Source organism: Cajanus cajan, chromosome 9 (assembly GCF_000230855.2).
Source record: "Cajanus cajan strain Asha chromosome 9, NIPB_CcT2T_4, whole genome shotgun sequence".
In the NCBI taxonomy this organism is placed as follows: domain Eukaryota; kingdom Viridiplantae; phylum Streptophyta; class Magnoliopsida; order Fabales; family Fabaceae; genus Cajanus; species Cajanus cajan.
In genome coordinates, this window is record NC_138525.1 from 9,087,533 (window position 1) to 9,109,739 (window position 22,207).

At 30.2% G+C, this 22,207-nt stretch overlaps 1 long non-coding RNA gene across 1 annotated transcript; it reads right to left on the reverse strand.

Moving 5' to 3' along the window:
- Nucleotides 1-5,571: 5,571 nt before the first annotated feature.
- On the reverse strand, nt 5,572-20,309 carry LOC145951633 (uncharacterized). The gene is made up of 4 exons (XR_014429454.1): nt 19,859-20,309; nt 14,842-18,914; nt 12,333-13,897; nt 5,572-5,804 (listed from the first exon to the last, which is right to left on the reverse strand). It is a non-coding gene; the product is annotated as an uncharacterized LOC145951633 (long non-coding RNA).
- Nucleotides 20,310-22,207: the final 1,898 nt, after the last annotated feature.

The following is a 22,207-nucleotide window of genomic DNA, read 5'->3' on the forward strand; positions in this document are numbered from 1 at the left end:
TTATTATTATTTTTTTCTATGGTAGGATTTGAACCCAAGACCCAGCACATGTTGTCCTTAAGCTTAAATAATTAAACCACTAAATCATTTTATTTAATATGTCTATAACATCATGCAAATTTATAATAAGTTATTTTTCGTAAGTAATATTTATAATATAATTAGTTAGCGCGCGCGCACACACACACACACACACATATATATATATATATATATATATATATATATATATATATATATTTTACTGAACATAAAATTTTATACAATAAAACACTATTTTTTTTATTAACTAAAATGTAAAAATTTGATTTAAAATAAAATTATAAATATTAGGTGATTCTGTTTTATCATAATAATTATATAATTAGGAATAAATATTTTTTAATTTTATTTCACTAAAAATGTTATAATAAAATTTATATATATATATATATAGTAAAAATATTATACTCATTCTCTTATATATATATATATATATATATATATAATTATCATAACTAAAAATTCCAATACACTTAAATAATAATGTTGAGAATATTGTTATCTAAAAACATTAGAATATTACATACATTCAATGTTTTAAAAGTCAAGATATTGGGTCAATGGATTAATAGTCAAATTAGTCAATCACTAATTGAATTGTATGACCTGATTTTTATTAATTTTTTTTAAATTATTCATGTAATATATATTACATACTTACAAATTTCAATAAAATTTAGACCATATCTTAAAAAACTTTAAAAAAATTATAATTAGTATAATTTTGATAGAGTAAACAAATTATAAATTAATTGAAGTAAAAAATTAATATATAATTAAATATATAATTTTATATTTAAAAATATATTATAAAAATTATTTAAATTAATTGTATAATAATAAATTATGTTAATTTAATAGTTACTGAGATATTAAATAATGGCATTTTTTCAGGTAGGTGTTAAGAGAAATATTAATTAAAAGCGTTAACTCAAGCATTTTCCCCTCATATGAATTTGGTGAAGTGGTTTGTCAAGATTCATTTTAACAAAAAAAAAAAACATGGAATCGAGGCCAATCTCTTGCTTTGTTTTGATTAGGTATGACAATGAGGTTTCATAAGGGCGGGTAATAGTAAACTCGTCCCCACCCCGCTAGATGAAAATTGGCTCTATATCCATGAATTTCTTGAATATTTGTGGATATTCATAGATATCCATGAATATTTATAAATTTTTTAAGAAATTAAAAAGTTATATTACAAATAATTTTAAGTTTATATTTAATGTCATTGAAATATTAAAAATAAAAATTTAATGTTAATTTTGAACTTGTAATTAATATTAATTTTGTTGAAATAATAATAAAAAAGTAAGATAATTAATAACTTAAAATACATCAATCTCACAAGTAAGAGAAAGTCTCATATCACAAAGTTACAATAATTCAATCCCGTAATGTGTGATGACTAATGTGTGGGCTGTGCAACTATGAAAAAAAAAAGATGAAAGAGTGTAATTCTAGGGTTATGTGGTACAAAGATAATTAGGATATTTAAGAAATGTTATTAAACGGGTACCCGTGAGTATGAATATCATCATATCCGCCCCCGCACTATTTATAAACGGGTAAAAAATTATCCATTCCCATTATCCGCGGGTACCCAATTAGCTTACCCATTTATTATCTATAGTAAATTTTATCTACAGATACCAACGGGTGCGGGTATTTTTGTCATCCCTAATTTTGATGCATTTTCTTAATATTTCAAATTATGGAAAAATATGAAGAAAAAAAAAAAAAAGATTGTGAGTGTGTCTTTCAATTGGGGACATGACGTGGATTGGAATGGATTTTAAATAAATTTAAACATAAGAATGGTGTCTTATTTTAACATGTGGAACTGCCTAATTTTCACCCGTTCACAAGGTTCGATTTGGTTGTGTTATCGAATTCCAATTGAACTAGTTCAATTAGTAGGTTAAAACTAGTTTTTAAAATTATATATATATATATATATATTTTTTTTTCTTCTTCTTCTTCTTTCTTTTAAATTGTGTCTATTAAATATTCCTCTGGTCACTATCCCATTAAACAAAATGATAAGACAATTATCACAAATATTACATATATAGCTTCCTATTTAATTATATATATATATATATATATATATATATATATATTACTTTTTTTCATGTTATATGTCTTGATATTATTATTAGTATTCATTTTTTTAATAAATCTATTGTTAATTATTAAGTATCAAAATAGTATTTTCATCATTTTAATGTTTAATGTTAAAATATAAAGCATAAAATTGATATTACATATTACGATATAAGAATTAATAAAATTTAAAAAATATATATACAAACTAATTTTATGTGATGAAAGGTTTAATATAGAAAAAGATATTATTATTAACATAGGCCTTATTTATAATAGAGTCAAAAATATATTACACTCATTATTATATACATTAATTTATAAATATTATATAATTAAGTTTTTTTATAAAATAAAAATAATAATAATTTTTAAAATATACTTTAAAAATAACACTGATAAAAATAATTTACTTTTAATACATTTATTATTATATAAAATGTACATTAAACAAATACCGCAGGTAAACATACTAGTTATATTATCATATTATTTAATTATGATAAGAAATCATAAGGTTTAAGGTATACCGGAAAATTATATAATTTATTTTATAAAATTAAACTTATTAATTATATTTCTTTAGTTTTTAATCAAATATTAATATCAGACAAAATTGAGTGGAGGGAATATTTTTTTCTCCAATCAAAACATATTTGACGTCAGAAATTACATAAAACAACGAGCTTTAAATAATAATAAAGGATTGTGTATTTTTCTTTTGGTATCTTTTAATTCGTTCATTTTACTTTTCGATATCAAATTCTTGCAAATCAAATTGTCATAAAAGACACAAAAGTTCAAAGAACGGATCAAATCTCTGCTTCTGATTTATGGGTTCAAAATGGACCGATACACGCTGTTAATAAAATCACGTTTGGATGACATGTGAGTTTCAATTGATGCAATTATCAGTTTTTTGAGAAAAATATATTATATATGCATGTTAATTATTTATTTTGAGCAAATTAACTATACAAAAAATAGTACCTAATTAACCCCATGCATTAATATTAGGTGGATCCACAATTATACGGTGGTGATGAAGGAACTTATGTTTACGCAACATGGGTAAGAAAATATATATATTATTTTACATATGTTTCAACTTTACTTAGCTTATAAAGATGAAACACATGATATTTTTGTTTGTTTATATAAATATCTAATATTTTCAATTTCCTTTGAATTATAGTTTAACTTAAAAACATGTTTCATTTCTTCAAAATTTAATGTGATGTTTAAAAAATGACACAGTCAAATAAATTCAATATATTATGTCCAGGTTTTGTTCAAACTCACAAAGGATACTATCTTGGTGGACGTGTGACCAAGACATCTACATATGGGGGAATAATGATTGAGTATAACCTTGCTATTTTTCAGGTCATGTTTGTGCCATAAAACTTTCACTCTATGATATTAACATTATTTTCTTTTTCCAACCACGCAGTATATTAAATATTCATACTAAAAAATTACATAATATATATGTCTTTTCAGGAACAACGGACAAAAGATTGGAGGTTAAGGATGGGAAATGAAAATATTGGATATTCTCCAGCAAAATTGTTTTCCACTATGTTTTCAGCTAATATAGTGGGGTAGGGTGTAATATTTTAAATTTGTGATACAACATTATTTTATATATATATATATATATATATATATATATTCTTAAAATAATACTTTTTTAAATTTTAATTATCTTATTTAAAATAAATAAAATGGTTGTATTATTATTATTTTTAGAATTAGTTATAATTCGTATTTTAGAATAATATCTTAATTATTAAATATATATAAATATATATATATATATATATATATCCAATGATATTATAGATATTTATAATATTATAATTACATAACAAATTGTTTAATATAATTACATATATATTAAATAAATAATTAAATTAATTAGTATAAATAAATAGTGTTTTATTTTATAAAATTTTATGTTAAGTAAGATTAATAAATAAATAAATATATATATATATATAAATATATATGTACTAACTAATTACATTACAAATATATTGTCCATGAATAAAAAAAAAATAACTTATTATAAATTTACATGATATTATAGATATATAAAATTAATAAGATTTTTCAGTGGTTTCATTCCTTGTGCTTAGGGACTTCTAGTGCTTGGTGCTGGGTTTGAATCTTACCATGACCTTATCTAAATTTTTTATAAAACAATTATTAATAATAATAATAATCTCTTAAAGTAAATAAGGTAAGGGGGAGGAGAACCTTGTTTCTTTAAAATTTTATTTACTATTATGTTATTTATTTATATTATTTTCTTGATACATTTATCTAGTGAGATGCCCCTAATCTCATTTATTTGCTTATTCTATGCTTATTGTTATTCATAATCATAATAATTATTAATATGTTCATATTTTATATTGTTTCTTTATTCTGTAATAATTATCATTATTATTTAATTAATTGGTGCTCTTAATATATTTTAATTACATATATGTTATTTAATTGAAAATTAAATAATGATAAATTCTCAAATTTATTTAACGTTATTATATTTAAATTAATTATAATATAATGTTGTCAAAATATATTTGACTCGTTTTAAAAATAAATATTGCTCTATGGCCATAGAAGATAAGGTTTGAATTATTTGTAGTTGGAGGTTTGACCTTGGGGATTTAAATGAGTAAGAAATTATGATTAAAAATTTTTACGCTGGTTGATATTATAATGCTCATTTATCCTAACTAGTCACTACAATTGTAATTCAAATTTTATATATATTGTTTAATTTTAACTATAGTTACGCATGCTTTAAGATTATAAATATTTCTTTGAAAAATGTTCTTACTCCTTATGTTTCTTGTTTTGAAAAATTTAATAATTAAATAAATATAGATGGATGTGCCAGCTATACCAGCCCCTTTCCCTGCAGTCATTTCTGCTGTTTTCTCTGGCACCACCTGGAGTGTCGATGCTCTCGCCAACTCTGTAACTTTCAATGGGGTGACAGTGTCGTCATTCACTTTTTCTCCATACCAAGAAGTTTTCACGGTGATAGATGGACCCATCATTGTGACTTTTTACTTACCCCCAACTAATCACGTGAACTCTATCGTGAATTTATTCCAACCACCCATGTAATTATTATAGAAGTAGAAAGATAAAAATATGATATGTAGATAGGTGTGTAATGATCTGTAATATATATCTGTAAGAAAAGTATACGTGCGTGTGAAAAATGTTATAATGTATAATATTATCATACATGTGTTTTCTAGCTACATATATTGTGACACCCTCTACCCCAAAATCATTAATAAACATAAACTATATTTATAAAAGATTTTCATAGAATGATATAAAACAATAAGTATCATAAGGTAGAAGATGCACATTCATAAATTCATACACATAAATATCAAACTTAAGAAGTTATTATAAAACAAAGATTATAAATTAATCCCAGTAAAGGTGGCAGTGCCTCCTAGTTAGGAATCAACTTATAATTTATTAAATTACACAAGAAAAGAAAATGTTTTTAGAACAAGAAAGACATCAGATAAATCCTAGCTAAACCCGATGTCACATCCTATCAGAGCATGCCCCAAGAAGCCTTTAGGCCTCATCACCAACATCCTCATGATGATGATTACCTGCAACATAAATTTAAACATATACAAAAAAAATAACAAGGGAGTGAGAAACATCTCACTCAGTTGTAGATGAAGAAATAAAAGTTAAATAGCACACACACATAATCATTATCATATATAATAATTATTTATCATGCAATGATGTCATAGACTCAACTCATAAATATATGCATGTGGCGCCATACGGAAGTTCACATATCATCATTGGTGACCCTAAGGCACACCTAGTTAGCATATCGTGGGTGACCCAAAGGAACACCTGGTTACATCATTGGTGACCCAAAGGCACACCTTGTTAGTCGTGGGTATGCGGCCTCAGCGGCACACCTGGAGTATATATGCATATGATGCATGTCATACAATCATAAACTTAACATTTCACATGTTACAGAATTTCCTATAATATACCATATTATAAGCATAATTCATTGATAAGTCATAATTTGATATGTATCTTATCCTTCAATTTAGCTATTTTACATTCCATTCATGGTTAATTATAGGATTTAGATAGATATGTGTGTTGTTGGGCCAAATTGGAAAGTTGGGAATTATTATTCTAAATTCTCGCTGTTTTTGGGCTGATGAACATGTCTCGGTTTTCAGGGCATAACTTGGGCTGTGGTGATCCAAATGTTGCAAACTCGGTGGCCCTGGAAAGCTAAGACAAAGACCTAAATATTTGCAGAAGGCGCCGTCGGCCAATTCGATCATCTAGAAGGTCTAATTCGGTGGAAAACAACTCGGTGCGGAAAAGAATATGGAATCCAACTCATCCCACCAACTCATCCCACCAACTCTCCCATTTCGTTTTGTCTAAGCTTTTTCCATTATTTTATATTTCTTGTGTGTTATATGAAGGCTATAAATAGGCCTTCACTCTCCCATTGTAAGACATCCCAAAAACACCTTCAAATAAGTTACTCTTGGGTGTTCTTCTACCTCCCTTCTCTTTGTTTTCTTTAAGTTTATTTTCTTTCTTGTAGTTGCAGTTTATGTTTTACTATCCTTTCCTTTTGTATGCATTTTAGTTCTGTTCTTTGCCTCCTCCATGGAAGGCTAGATTGTAGTACTCTTTAACTTGATTTAATGCATTTTCATTTTCCTTGCATTTTCATTTCCATTTCTATTTTAATGGAAGGCTAAAACCTTTGGGTTGGTTTCTTGTTATGGATTGTAATCTCTGTTTGAGGTTGTGTATGTTTGTATGTCTCTGTTCTACTTTGTTCTTCTTCATTTAACCTCTATATCAGTATGTCCATGCTTAATGGGCTATGCTTAATGACACAGTTGCTTAATCTGTGAAGAGGTTGATGTTGTATACGTTTGCTTAATTCGTGTAGGGAAATCTTGAGTTAATCTTCGCTTAGTTGGTTAACTCGGATGGAACAAGGATTAAGTGGTTAATAGAGCAATCTTATTGTGAACCAAGGATAAGAGAGTTACAATCCAAACAAGAAGCCAATCTATTTTACTTGTTGTGTTATCTACATTTTATTGTGTTATAAAATTAAAAATCTGAACAACCAAATTCCCCCCCCCCCCCCATTTGGTGTGTTTAAGCCTTTGGCAGATAAAAATGGTCCTTGAGAGACGACCTAGGACAACTTCCTAGTACTACATTTAATTGTTTTTATTTGACCGGATACGACTTCGATCAAATTTGGCGCCGTTGCCGGGGACCATCGGTTTCTGTAAAAGGCTGTGTGTTTATGTGTATTTGTTTTTGTTGTGTTTTGTTGTGTGTTTTGTGTCTTGCGTTTTATGTTGATTAGCTTAGGGTTTAATTTACTAGCTAGTGCTATGAGTAGCTAAGTAGCTTTGGTTGGATTTCTTAATGTGGATAGCAACGTCTCTTTGAGGTTAATGGTATTGTAATATTGTTTTTGAGTTGAATTATGTTCCATAATCTCTAATTAAGTCCTTAATGAATGGTTCTTATATTTTCGCTTAGTTAATTGACGAACCATTAATAATTTCACAAGTCATATAATTGGGTTTTCGCTTAGTTAACAAGATTATGTGAATTGTGATGAGATTTATAATTAGAGAATTGAAGTGGGTTGTGTAAGTGCTTAACTGCAACTTACTTTGTTTAATTCTTAATTAATCTTCGCTTAGTTGGTTAATTAGGAGCTCGAATGTGATTTAACTCAGTAACTTGCATCTTTAGATTAATTGAGGATAAGAGGTCAAGCTATCTAGTTAAGGAAACCAACTATTTAGTTTATTGTTTGTTACCGTTTGGTTACCATTTATTCGTTTCTTTCAAAACCCCCCCACTCTATTTTAATTTCAGTTGCTTGATATGAGTGTCAGTAGTGCTTCAGCCTCAATAAATACGAAGAAATTAGAGGGGAAGCTTGATGCCTTAGTTAATCTGGTTACCCAGCTCGCAGTTCAGCAGAAATTCTCCCCAATTGCCAGAGTTTTTGGCAAATGTTCCTCAGATCCGTGTCCTTCATTGCAGCCACCGCAGCATCAGATGCCACCACCTATTCAGCAGTTTAGACAACATTCCGCTGAATTGCATGCACCAGTTGCTACTCTTCCTCCTTCTCAGTCATCACCATCATTAGTGGAGTTGCTTAGGCAGATAAATCTTCAAAACATGCAGTTCCAACAAGAGACTAGAGCTTCCATTCAAAGTTTGACAAATCAAATGGGTCAAATGGCAACTCAGCTCAATCAGGCACAGTCCCAAAATTTAGACAAGCTACCTTCACAAACTGTGCAAAATCCAAAGAATGTGAGTGCTATCACCTTGAGGTCTGGAAAACAAATTGACATCCCAGCACCACCTACAGCTGTTGTACCTCCATCTGAGCCTACACTTGAGAAAGAGGGCCACACAGGTAGTAGCAAAAATCTTCATGCAGGTAAACCTTCTTCCATTACACACGGTGATGATCTATATCAGCCTCCCATCCCTCTTCCATTTCCACCAAAATCAATTCCAAGCAAAAAGATGGAAGAGGTGGACAAGGAAATATTAGAAACCTTCAGGAAGGTAGAGGTGAACATACCTCTACTAGATGCCATCAAGCAAATTCCCAAATATGCTAAGTTCCTGAAAGACTTGTGCACCCATAAGAGGAAGCTAAAGGGTACTGAGAGAGTGAACATGGGCAAAAATGTATCTGCACTTATAGGGAAATCTGTTCCTCAGATTCCTGAGAAATGCACAGATCCAGGTTCTTATTTTGTGCCACCACCTCCACTGAGGAAGGATCATTATCCACCACCCTTTGATGATTGGCTGTTGGAGATTTCTCACCCGCCGCTCCACTCCCATTCCCATCTTTCACTTGATGCTATTCCCAATGCCATTTCTGCAGTGTCTTGGCATCCTCCATAAATAAGGGAGTTTCTTTATCCTCTCCTTTTATTTCACTTGTCATAATTTACATTGCATAACATTGGGACAATGTGTGATTTAAGTATGGGGGGAACTGTTTTGGTTTGATGTTTTTAGGATTTATTTGTTATTTTGTGTTTATGTGTTTTGTACAGCTTTGCATGTTTCTCTGTGATTTCTGGGTTTTGATTATTTGTAGGCACTTACTTCATTCTTGGATAGGAGTTTCTTGATACTATATGGTTTGAAATCCCTATTTTTCTCTGCTTGGAAAGATGATTTTGAGGTTTGAGAGGTTGAATTGAATGTGATAGATATACCCTGTGTGAGGAATTGAGCCACTCTCTATTCTTTCTTGTGTGTTATGCCTCTTGATTGCTTGCACAGTTGCCTTGTCTTGACTCTATTTGATACCTCTTGATTCACATGCATGTTTGGATATGATTAAGGCATTTATGTTCCTATAAATTTCTGGCCAAATAAGCTTACCCTGAATTATCTCCTCTGATAACCCCTGCTGAGCCTACTTCCCCTTCTTTGTTTGAAGCTCATTACAAGCCTTAAGCGAAAAACCATGATTACCTTAACCTTAGGGAGTTTTGGAGTTTTGGAATTGTTTTGGGAATAAGTTCTTGAATAAGTGTGGGGGTGTATGTATGTTTCATTGGATGATGTATATTGGCCAGTTGATTCCTTATGTTGTACACTTTACTTCTTTATATGATATCTCATTTAAATTTTCAGGTGTACTGTTCAAATTTTCCTTGCAAAAAAAAAAAAAAAAACGAAAAAAAAAAAAAAGTTGTTTGAGGCAAGAGAAAGAGGATTGATCATTATAAAGGTCATTAGAGGTTTCTGGGTTTGTTTCTTATGCGTAGTCTTGACTTATTCCCCATTGCTCCTCTGGTTCCTTTGGTTTGCAGTTACTTATCCCATATATTTTTCTCTACCCTATCCTTGGCCTCATTACAACCTTAAAAAGACCTTTTGATCCTTATGTGCATGTTTATTGGGTGTTGATTTTAGAGGCTTGCCAAGTCTATCTGTTGCTTGTTTTTCATGAGTGCTTTGAGAGTATACAGTTGCCTAGACACTTGAGAGATACAGTGATACAGTGCATCTTGTGAGGTTCTGTTGCTTTTGAATCACCTCTTGAGCTGATTGATTGTCTTGCCATGTTTTGAAATGCTTGGATGATTTCCATAAGTATCTGGTTTCTCTGACTCTTTATATGTTGGATGTTGTCTACTTCTTTCCTTTTCCCAAGATTCATTGAGGATTATGTAAACCTGTTTGTTTTCTTGTGTGTATTGTTGTCTCTGTTTCTTCCTGTTTCGTCACTTTCTTTGATATATTTGGAATTGTTCTTTGCTTTGCTTTCTTGATTTTGCCCAGGAGTGCAAAAAGCTAAGTGTGGGGGTATTTGATAAGTCATAATTTGATATGTATCTTATCCTTCAATTTAGCTATTTTACATTCCATTCATGGTTAATTATAGGATTTAGATAGATATGTGTGTTGTTGGGCCAAATTGGAAAGTTGGGAATTATTATTCTAAATTCTCGCTGTTTTTGGGCTGATGAACATGTCTCGGTTTTCAGGGCATAACTTGGGCTGTGGTGATCCAAATGTTGCAAACTCGGTGGCCCTGGAAAGCTAAGACAAAGACCTAAATATTTTCAGAAGGCGCCGTCGGCCAATTCGATCATCTAGAAGGTCTAATTCGGTGGAAAACAACTCGGTGCGGAAAAGAATATGGAATCCAACTCATCCCACCAACTCATCCCACCAACTCTCCCATTTCGTTTTGTCTAAGCTTTTTCCATTATTTTATATTTCTTGTGTGTTATATGAAGGCTATAAATAGGCCTTCACTCTCCCATTGTAAGACATCCCAAAAACACCTTCAAATAAGTTACTCTTGGGTGTTCTTCTACCTCCCTTCTCTTTGTTTTCTTTAAGTTTATTTTCTTTCTTGTAGTTGCAGTTTATGTTTTACTATCCTTTCCTTTTGTATGCATTTTAGTTCTGTTCTTTGCCTCCTCCATGGAAGGCTAGATTGTAGTACTCTTTAACTTGATTTAATGCATTTTCATTTTCCTTGCATTTTCATTTCCATTTCTATTTTAATGGAAGGCTAAAACCTTTGGGTTGGTTTCTTGTTATGGATTGTAATCTCTGTTTGAGGTTGTGTATGTTTGTATGTCTCTGTTCTACTTTGTTCTTCTTCATTTAACCTCTATATCAGTATGTCCATGCTTAATGGGCTATGCTTAATGACACAGTTGCTTAATCTGTGAAGAGGTTGATGTTGTATACGTTTGCTTAATTCGTGTAGGGAAATCTTGAGTTAATCTTCGCTTAGTTGGTTAACTCGGATGGAACAAGGATTAAGTGGTTAATAGAGCAATCTTATTGTGAACCAAGGATAAGAGAGTTACAATCCAAACAAGAAGCCAATCTATTTTACTTGTTGTGTTATCTACATTTTATTGTGTTATAAAATTAAAAATCTGAACAACCAAATTCCCCCCCCCATTTGGTGTGTTTAAGCCTTTGGCAGATAAAAATGGTCCTTGAGAGACGACCTAGGACAACTTCCTAGTACTACATTTAATTGTTTTTATTTGACCGGATACGACTTCGATCATTCATACTTATATTATATTTTATTAATCCAATAGTCCAAAGGTCCAATAATTCAATAGTCCCATAGTCCAAAGGTTCAATAGTCCAATAGTCCATTGTCCAACAGTCCAACAGTTCAACAGTCCAAAGGTCATTAAGTCAAGGGTCCAATAGTTCAAAGGTCTTTAGGGATCATATAATTTATATTTCCTGGTATAATTATATCCTTAAGTAAAATAGGAAGCTTAATGAAAATAAGGAGGCTCGGCCTTCCATTTAGATAATAAAGTCTAAATTTATAAGTTAATAGGAGACTTAGTCTTCCATTCAATGAATATTTTAGAATAGTAAAAGTGAAGTTATCCATTAATTATAATTATTAATTACCGCAACAAGAAAATCAAGTAGTACAAACAAAACACAGTAATAATATATATTCAAATAATCAAACAACAGACAAGGGATCGAGAGCCAATCCAACAAACAGACTATTTAACAATTATTTCTACACCCCCAAGCAAGGTTTCCCACTCCCCCCTTACCTGGATAAATAGGAATTTGGGCAGAATCTCCTCTCTTTCTCCTTAAACCGGAACCGGAACTAGAGCAGAACCTTCTCTATTCTCCTCCTCTTTTCACAACCTAGGCAGAACCTTCTCTCTTATTTTCTCTTTCTATCTCTCTAGAATTCCTTCTCTCTAAACTTTTCTTCTCTCTAGTTATGAATTTTCAAAATCCTTAGGTCCCTATTTATAGAAATTTTGAAGTTACTATGCACTATGCACTATTCATTAAAATAATAATATAATTACTATTCATGAATAGTAAAATACTATTCATCCAAATAATTTGAGTTTTGACGTTACGTTTTTTCAAAATTACTATTCATATGAATAGTAAAATACTATTCATACATACGTATTCGTAAATAGTAAAATACGTATACATAAATAGTAAAATACGTATACGTAAATAGTAAAATACATAAATAAAATACTTATTCACATAATAAATACATAAAAAAAAATATTTTTTTTCATTAAATAAAATTTGGGATGTTACAATTCTCCCCTCCTTTTAGAAATTTCGTCCCCGAAATTTTTGCAATGGTAAACTCTTTGCATTCTTACTTCTAATTCTTATGCAACATCACTACCTTGTTGATGTACAACTTTTATCAATTTCCTCAAAGGATTTGCTTAGGGAAAGATCTTGACGAATTTATCCACTTAAACACAAACAAAATCAATTTCTTAAGCGTCTTAGACAAATCTTCCACTAGGGTCTATCTATTCACCATCTTACTTCCAAAATGGAGCATCTAAGTGCTACAAGATTCTTAAAAACTTCTAGTATGCTAACCATAAATAATTAACATACCAATAATAACACTTAAGGGAATTACCATCATTTCGATCTCTCACCAAAGAGACAACCACCTTTAGATTCAACCTGCTACAACTATAGATGTCAGAAACTTCACCAATCATAAACTCTTAGTACACTCAATATATCACCTCCCATCCAAGGTTCTAATAATTCGAGTTGGCTAACACTATCATGATTATCATTCCTCTGATTACAAACTAACTTAACAATCTCAAACTCAACAATATCAACACAGGACGAACATCATCATCATAGTACACAACAAACAAGACATAGTCAGAGTACACAACAGAGTCATGATAAGCACATAACACACACGGTTGATAAAATCGACTTGCTCTGATACCACTAAATGTGACACCCTCTACCCCAAAATCATTAATAAACATAAACTATATTTATAAAAGATTTTCATAGAATGATATAAAACAATAAGTATCATAAGGTAGAAGATGCACATTCATAAATTCATACACATAAATATCAAACTTAAGAAGTTATTATAAAACAAAGATTATAAATTAATCCCAGTAAAGGTGGCAGTGCCTCCTAGTTAGGAATCAACTTATAATTTATTAAATTACACAAGAAAAGAAAATGTTTTTAGAACAAGAAAGACATCAGAGAAATCCTAGCTAAACCCGATGTCACATCCTATCAGAGCATGCCCCAAGAAGCCTTTAGGCCTCATCACCAACATCCTCATGATGATGATTACCTGCAACATAAATTTAAACATATACAAAAAAAATAACAAGGGAGTGAGAAACATCTCACTCAGTTGTAGATGAAGAAATAAAAGTTAAATAGCACACACACATAATCATTATCATATATAATAATTATTTATCATGCAATGATGTCATAGACTCAACTCATAAATATATGCATGTGGCGCCATACGGAAGTTCACATATCATCATTGGTGACCCTAAGGCACACCTAGTTAGCATATCGTGGGTGACCCAAAGGAACACCTGGTTACATCATTGGTGACCCAAAGGCACACCTTGTTAGTCGTGGGTATGCGGCCTCAGCGGCACACCTGGAGTATATATGCATATGATGCATGTCATACAATCATAAACTTAACATTTCACATGTTACAGAATTTCCTATAATATACCATATTATAAGCATAATTCATACTTATATTATATTTTATTAATCCAATAGTCCAAAGGTCCAATAATTCAATAGTCCCATAGTCCAAAGGTTCAATAGTCCAATAGTCCATTGTCCAACAGTCCAACAGTTCAACAGTCCAAAGGTCATTAAGTCAAGGGTCCAATAGTTCAAAGGTCTTTAGGGATCATATAATTTATATTTTCTGGTATAATTATATCCTTAAGTAAAATAGGAAGCTTAATGAAAATAAGGAGGCTCGGCCTTCCATTTAGATAATAAAGTCTAAATTTATAAGTTAATAGGAGACTTAGTCTTCCATTCAATGAATATTTTAGAATAGTAAAAGTGAAGTTATCCATTAATTATAATTATTAATTACCGCAACAAGAAAATCAAGTAGTACAAACAAAACACAGTAATAATATATATTCAAATAATCAAACAACAGACAAGGGATCGAGAGCCAATCCAACAAACAGACTATTTAACAATTATTTCTACACCCCCAAGCAAGGTTTCCCACTCCCCCCTTACCTGGATAAATAGGAATTTGGGCAGAATCTCCTCTCTTTCTCCTTAAACCGGAACCGGAACTAGAGCAGAACCTTCTCTATTCTCCTCCTCTTTTCACAACCTAGGCAGAACCTTCTCTCTTATTTTCTCTTTCTATCTCTCTAGAATTCCTTCTCTCTAAACTTTTCTTCTCTCTAGTTATGAATTTTCAAAATCCTTAGGTCCCTATTTATAAAAATTTTGAAGTTACTATGCACTATGCACTATTCATTAAAATAATAATATAATTACTATTCATGAATAGTAAAATACTATTCATCCAAATAATTTGAGTTTTGACGTTACGTTTTTTTCAAAATTACTATTCATATGAATAGTAAAATACTATTCATACATACGTATTCGTAAATAGTAAAATACGTATACATAAATAGTAAAATACGTATACGTAAATAGTAAAATACATAAATAAAATACTTATTCACATAATAAATACATAAAAAAAATATTTTTTTTCATTAAATAAAATTTGGGATGTTACAATTCTCCCCTCCTTTTAGAAATTTCGTCCCCGAAATTTTTGCAATGGTAAACTCTTTGCATTCTTACTTCTAATTCTTATGCAACATCACTACCTTGTTGATGTACAACTTTTATCAATTTCCTCAAAGGATTTGCTTAGGGAAAGATCTTGACGAATTTATCCACTTAAACACAAACAAAATCAATTTCTTAAGCGTCTTAGACAAATCTTCCACTAGGGTCTATCTATTCACCATCTTACTTCCAAAATGGAGCATCTAAGTGCTACAAGATTCTTAAAAACTTCTAGTATGCTAACCATAAATAATTAACATACCAATAATAACACTTAAGGGAATTACCATCATTTCGATCTCTCACCAAAGAGACAACCACCTTTAGATTCAACCTGCTACAACTATAGATGTCAGAAACTTCACCAATCATAAACTCTTAGTACACTCAATATATCACCTCCCATCCAAGGTTCTAATAATTCGAGTTGGCTAACACTATCATGATTATCATTCCTCTGATTACAAACTAACTTAACAATCTCAAACTCAACAATATCAACACAGGACGAACATCATCATCATAGTACACAACAAACAAGACATAGTCAGAGTACACAACAGAGTCATGATAAGCACATAACACACACGGTTGATAAAATCGACTTGCTCTGATACCACTAAATGTGACACCCTCTACCCCAAAATCATTAATAAACATAAACTATATTTATAAAAGATTTTCATAGAATGATATAAAACAATAAGTATCATAAGGTAGAAGATGCACATTCATAAATTCATACACATAAATATCAAACTTAAGAAGTTATTATAAAACAAAGATTATAAATTAATCCCAGTAAAGGTGGCAGTGCCTCCTAGTTAGGAATCAACTTATAATTTATTAAATTACACAAGAAAAGAAAATGTTTTTAGAACAAGAAAGACATCAGAGAAATCCTAGCTAAACCCGATGTCACATCCTATCAGAGCATGCCCCAAGAAGCCTTTAGGCCTCATCACCAACATCCTCATGATGATGATTACCTGCAACATAAATTTAAACATATACAAAAAAAATAACAAGGGAGTGAGAAACATCTCACTCAGTTGTAGATGAAGAAATAAAAGTTAAATAGCACACACACATAATCATTATCATATATAATAATTATTTATCATGCAATGATGTCATAGACTCAACTCATAAATATATGCATGTGGCGCCATACGGAAGTTCACATATCATCATTGGTGACCCTAAGGCACACCTAGTTAGCATATCGTGGGTGACCCAAAGGAACACCTGGTTACATCATTGGTGACCCAAAGGCACACCTTGTTAGTCGTGGGTATGCGGCCTCAGCGGCACACCTGGAGTATATATGCATATGATGCATGTCATACAATCATAAACTTAACATTTCACATGTTACAGAATTTCCTATAATATACCATATTATAAGCATAATTCATACTTATATTATATTTTATTAATCCAATAGTCCAAAGGTCCAATAATTCAATAGTCCCATAGTCCAAAGGTTCAATAGTCCAATAGTCCATTGTCCAACAGTCCAACAGTTCAACAGTCCAAAGGTCATTAAGTCAAGGGTCCAATAGTTCAAAGGTCTTTAGGGATCATATAATTTATATTTCCTGGTATAATTATATCCTTAAGTAAAATAGGAAGCTTAATGAAAATAAGGAGGCTCGGCCTTCCATTTAGATAATAAAGTCTAAATTTATAAGTTAATAGGAGACTTAGTCTTCCATTCAATGAATATTTTAGAATAGTAAAAGTGAAGTTATCCATTAATTATAATTATTAATTACCGCAACAAGAAAATCAAGTAGTACAAACAAAACACAGTAATAATATATATTCAAATAATCAAACAACAGACAAGGGATCGGGAGCCAATCCAACAAACAGACTATTTAACAATTATTTCTACACCCCCAAGCAAGGTTTCCCACTCCCCCCTTACCTGGATAAATAGGAATTTGGGCAGAATCTCCTCTCTTTCTCCTTAAACTGGAACCGGAACTAGAGCAGAACCTTCTCTATTCTCCTCCTCTTTTCACAACCTAGGCAGAACCTTCTCTCTTATTTTCTCTTTCTATCTCTCTAGAATTCCTTCTCTCTAAACTTTTCTTCTCTCTAGTTATGAATTTTCAAAATCCTTAGGTCCCTATTTATAGAAATTTTGAAGTTACTATGCACTATGCACTATTCATTAAAATAATAATATAATTACTATTCATGAATAGTAAAATACTATTCATCCAAATAATTTGAGTTTTGACGTTACGTTTTTTCAAAATTACTATTCATATGAATAGTAAAATACTATTCATACATACGTATTCGTAAATAGTAAAATACGTATACATAAATAGTAAAATACGTATACGTAAATAGTAAAATACATAAATAAAATACTTATTCACATAATAAATACATAAAAAAAATATTTTTTTTCATTAAATAAAATTTGGGATGTTACAATTCTCCCCTCCTTTTAGAAATTTCGTCCCCGAAATTTTTGCAATGGTAAACTCTTTGCATTCTTACTTCTAATTCTTATGCAACATCACTACCTTGTTGATGTACAACTTTTATCAATTTCCTCAAAGGATTTGCTTAGGGAAAGATCTTGACGAATTTATCCACTTAAACACAAACAAAATCAATTTCTTAAGCGTCTTAGACAAATCTTCCACTAGGGTCTATCTATTCACCATCTTACTTCCAAAATGGAGCATCTAAGTGCTACAAGATTCTTAAAAACTTCTAGTATGCTAACCATAAATAATTAACATACCAATAATAACACTTAAGGGAATTACCATCATTTCGATCTCTCACCAAAGAGACAACCACCTTTAGATTCAACCTGCTACAACTATAGATGTCAGAAACTTCACCAATCATAAACTCTTAGTACACTCAATATATCACCTCCCATCCAAGGTTCTAATAATTCGAGTTGGCTAACACTATCATGATTATCATTCCTCTGATTACAAACTAACTTAACAATCTCAAACTCAACAATATCAACACAGGACGAACATCATCATCATAGTACACAACAAACAAGACATAGTCAGAGTACACAACAGAGTCATGATAAGCACATAACACACACGGTTGATAAAATCGACTTGCTCTGATACCACTAAATGTGACACCCTCTACCCCAAAATCATTAATAAACATAAACTATATTTATAAAAGATTTTCATAGAATGATATAAAACAATAAGTATCATAAGGTAGAAGATGCACATTCATAAATTCATACACATAAATATCAAACTTAAGAAGTTATTATAAAACAAAGATTATAAATTAATCCCAGTAAAGGTGGCAGTGCCTCCTAGTTAGGAATCAACTTATAATTTATTAAATTACACAAGAAAAGAAAATGTTTTTAGAACAAGAAAGACATCAGAGAAATCCTAGCTAAACCCGATGTCACATCCTATCAGAGCATGCCCCAAGAAGCCTTTAGGCCTCATCACCAACATCCTCATGATGATGATTACCTGCAACATAAATTTAAACATATACAAAAAAAATAACAAGGGAGTGAGAAACATCTCACTCAATTGTAGATGAAGAAATAAAAGTTAAATAGCACACACACATAATCATTATCATATATAATAATTATTTATCATGCAATGATGTCATAGACTCAACTCATAAATATATGCATGTGGCGCCATACGGAAGTTCACATATCATCATTGGTGACCCTAAGGCACACCTAGTTAGCATATCGTGGGTGACCCAAAGGAACACCTGGTTACATCATTGGTGACCCAAAGGCACACCTTGTTAGTCGTGGGTATGCGGCCTCAGCGGCACACCTGGAGTATATATGCATATGATGCATGTCATACAATCATAAACTTAACATTTCACATGTTACAGAATTTCCTATAATATACCATATTATAAGCATAATTCATACTTATATTATATTTTATTAATCCAATAGTCCAAAGGTCCAATAATTCAATAGTCCCATAGTCCAAAGGTTCAATAGTCCAATAGTCCATTGTCCAACAGTCCAACAGTTCAACAGTCCAAAGGTCATTAAGTCAAGGGTCCAATAGTTCAAAGGTCTTTAGGGATCATATAATTTATATTTCCTGGTATAATTATATCCTTAAGTAAAATAGGAAGCTTAATGAAAATAAGGAGGCTCGGCCTTCCATTTAGATAATAAAGTCTAAATTTATAAGTTAATAGGAGACTTAGTCTTCCATTCAATGAATATTTTAGAATAGTAAAAGTGAAGTTATCCATTAATTATAATTATTAATTACCGCAACAAGAAAATCAAGTAGTACAAACAAAACACAGTAATAATATATATTCAAATAATCAAACAACAGACAAGGGATCGGGAGCCAATCCAACAAACAGACTATTTAACAATTATTTCTACACCCCCAAGCAAGGTTTCCCACTCCCTCCTTACCTGGATAAATAGGAATTTGGGCAGAATCTCCTCTCTTTCTCCTTAAACCGGAACCGGAACTAGAGCAGAACCTTCTCTATTCTCCTCCTCTTTTCACAACCTAGGCAGAACCTTCTCTCTTATTTTCTCTTTCTATCTCTCTAGAATTCCTTCTCTCTAAACTTTTCTTCTCTCTAGTTATGAATTTTCAAAATCCTTAGGTCCCTATTTATAGAAATTTTGAAGTTACTATGCACTATGCACTATTCATTAAAATAATAATATAATTACTATTCATGAATAGTAAAATACTATTCATCGAAATAATTTGAGTTTTGACGTAAGTGCTTACGTTTTTTTCAAAATTACTATTCATATGAATAGTAAAATACTATTCATACATACGTATTCGTAAATAGTAAAATACGTATACATAAATAGTAAAATACGTATACGTAAATAGTAAAATACATAAATAAAATACTTATTCACATAATAAATACATAAAAAAAATATTTTTTTTTCATTAAATAAAATTTGGGATGTTACATATATTATATATATATATATTATATATATATATATATATATATATTACTAAGATTAATATTAGTACTATTAGGCGTTACATGGGGTGGATCAACAAAAACTCCTCCTGGTAGTCCTAGTCCCCAAATGGGATCTGGATATTTTCCCGATGATAACTTTGTTCATGCATGTTATTTTAGGCATGTTGGGTTTCAAAATTCATCAAGACAATATTACGGACCCCAAAATATACTGTAAGCACATATAATGATAACCCTAACTGTTTTCGTGTTGAATACTACGGAGATCAAAAAGGAGAAGTTGGATATTCTCTTCAATTTGGAGGACCCGCGCGGAAATTGTGGAAATTAATTAATTTTCAATTGTAACTTGTATGGAATATATAAACAAATCTTTTTTATGGATAAAAATAAATGATACTATCACCATTATTTAGATAATGAGAATAATTTCTTTTCTTGTCCTCTATTTTGTGCTAGTATATTGCAAAAAGCTATTCATGTTGATCTTAAATTTGCTCTAAAAATATCACATAAAGTTAGACACACCCTTAAATAACTGAGAAGCATGTTTTATTTATAAAGTGAGAGAGAAAATGGTTTTATTTACGTGGAAAAGAGAGGTGAGAGAAACGAAAATAATTTAGTGAGAATGTGGGAAGGATACTAAAAATAATCTCTTCCCACATTTGACAAGATTTTAAGAAAGAAGAGAGAGAAAAAGAAAGCGACGCACATTTAAAAATTAGACAACATATTTATCTCTTCAATTTTGAAAGGAATAAATATTTCTATAAAATACATAACTATATATGTTGCTAGAGATAAATATTTCTTTACAATGACAAATTCAAAAATTTTAAATAGTGGGGTGATACTTAAATATTGACTCGTAATATTAAATATATAACTTAACATTTTTTTATTTTTTAAATTTTGTAAAAAAATATTCTTTTAAAATATAAATATATATTATAATTACTCTCTAAGAAGTCTCATTTCTAAAATATCGAATGATTCTTTTATTTTCAAAATTTTCAAAATATCCATGTAAATAATTAAATAATTAGTTAATCATTTATCTTTTGTATCAAAATTTTAAACTTTTTTTTTCTTTTAAAAAATAGTATAATGTAAGTCTAGTTGGTCAACCATCTCTTTTTTATTGACTTAATAACTATAATTAATATTACGTAAATAAATATATTAGGAGAAAAAGAGGTACAAAGTATTTCTATTTAAAAATAAAAAGATAATTATAGCTGTTTAAATGAAAGGATAAGATATTTAAATGTTGTTAAAATAGAAAAATAGTGAATAGGTAAATAAAAGATATGAAAGAAAGTTATTTAAAAATTATTATAAGAATAAATTAATTTAAAATTTATATGCACTAAGAAGAAATATTCTTTTTATTAATAGTATATATACTTTAAAAATACTTCAAAATATTAATTTATTGTCTTTAATTTATTTATTTTTACATAATAAAACATCAAGAGAATAATAGACACACTTAACTTTTTTTTTTTTAAATGATAAGTTAATTAAGATATTTTATTAAAATATGTATATGAAAATTGATAAGAAGATTTAGTGGGGGTATTTGCCCTGTAGTGGTAGACGTGCATGCCTCCCTAATCATAGACACCGTTATGGTTTCTCATTAGTGTCGTGTTGAAGTCACATAGATTGTAATTTATTTTTATTTAAATTAATTAAGTGAAATTATTGAGTTATTATCTACTTAAAAAAAAATAATTGTGTAGTTATCATTATTATAAGATAAAAAATAACAAACTGAAGCATGAGTGATCTGCAG